The following is a 1568-nucleotide window of genomic DNA, read 5'->3' on the forward strand; positions in this document are numbered from 1 at the left end:
CCCCAACCCAGTGCCTCCCCAATGCAGATAAGGCCCGAGGCCCTGAGAGCCTAAGAGCCACGCCCAGGACCTGGGACTTCGTCCTGATCCCTCTCCGACACCAAGCCTCTTTGACACCCTGTCTGCCTGAGTCCTGGACAAGGATCTGTCTGTGGAAATCAGGGAGAGACCCCGAGGCTGCACCCAGCCCCTTCCCCTTCCCTACTCGTCCTGGAATCCCCGACCCTGAACTGGACTCCCTGCCTCCCACTCCATACCTCTCCCCTTGGACCTTTGTGCAGGGGAACTGACCACGGGGAACTTGATGCCAGAAGAGTGAGCTCGCCCTGGGAATGGAGGTGTAGAGACAGGGGTTTTCTTTCTAAACTTGGTGAAGTTTTGTCTGAAGGCACCACATAGAGATTCTCATAGAGACCAATTTCCTTTTTGTTTATTAATACAGTAGGTAGCACAATACTGGTAATCCCTGAATGATTAGAATTCCAGTTTGTAAAAGTCCTGTGTCAAAACAGCATTACAATTAAACTCTCAAAGCTCCTAAGTTTTACTTTCCCAGACTATGGATCTGTTAGTCTGAGTTGTTGCATTTAAAATTATCTTCATTCCCTAGCCCGAGTTTCCCTGCGTGAGTCCAGAACATCTCTTGAATACAAAGAAGCAGAGTTTGTTACTGTCTATTGCAACCGGGAGCCTGTAGTCATCACCTCAAAGTTGCGAGTGCTCCATGCAGTCCCAATGCTCTTCACCGACGCTCAAGCACTGCCTGTTTCCCTGAACTATGCACATCTAAGCAGTGTGCATATTTTATCTGGACACTAAATGAGTTTAGCAACCACTAAACTACTAATACTAAATGAGTTTAGCACATTGGTAGGCTACAAGATCAAAACACAAAAATTGAATGTGCTTCTATAGAGTATCAATGCATTAATACAAATGTTATTAAAAAATCCAACTTACAACAGCATTTTAAAAATGAAGTCAGAAGAAAATTGAGGGCCCAGCAATACTCTTCACTTTTATGGTTAATTGGTTTTTGAAAACAGTGCTAATATAATTCAGTGGGGGAAGAAATTATCTTTTCGTCAAGTGGTGCTGAGACAACAGGCTATCCATATGCAAAAGAATAAAGCTGGATCCCTACTTCACACTACATATAAAAATTACCTCAAAGTGTGTCAAAGACCTAAATGTGAGACTTAACACTAGAAAACTCTTAGAAGAAAACACAGGTATAAATCTTCATGACTTTGGATTAGGTAAAAATACCTGATCTTAAATGATACCAAAGGCACAAGCAAAAAGAGGAAATAAAAGATAAATCGAAGATCATCAAAATTAAAAATGTGTGAGTCTAAGGACACCACCAAGAAAGTGAAAAGAAACTCATCAAATGGGAGAAAATTTTTGCAAATCTTACATCTGGCAAGGAAAGGACTTGTATTTAGAATATATGAAGAATGGTTGTAACTCAATATAATAATATTAGTAATAATAAGATAATAATAAGCAATAAATAAAATAATAATAAGACAAATAATATACAAAAGGCTCATAAGCACATAGAA

At 40.2% G+C, this 1568-nt stretch overlaps 1 protein-coding gene across 1 annotated transcript in view; it reads right to left on the bottom strand.

Annotated features, from left to right (window-relative positions):
* LOC105513804 (HLA class I histocompatibility antigen, B-14 alpha chain-like) overlaps positions 1-1568 on the bottom strand; it is a gene marked incomplete at its 3' end in the record, with an annotated part of 35224 nt that overhangs the window by 3309 nt on the left and 30347 nt on the right. The gene's annotated exons all lie outside the window — the stretch shown is intronic.

This window comes from Colobus angolensis, unplaced genomic scaffold (genome assembly GCF_000951035.1).
Source record: "Colobus angolensis palliatus isolate OR3802 unplaced genomic scaffold, Cang.pa_1.0 Scaffold236, whole genome shotgun sequence".
Taxonomy (NCBI): Eukaryota; Metazoa; Chordata; class Mammalia; order Primates; family Cercopithecidae; genus Colobus; species Colobus angolensis.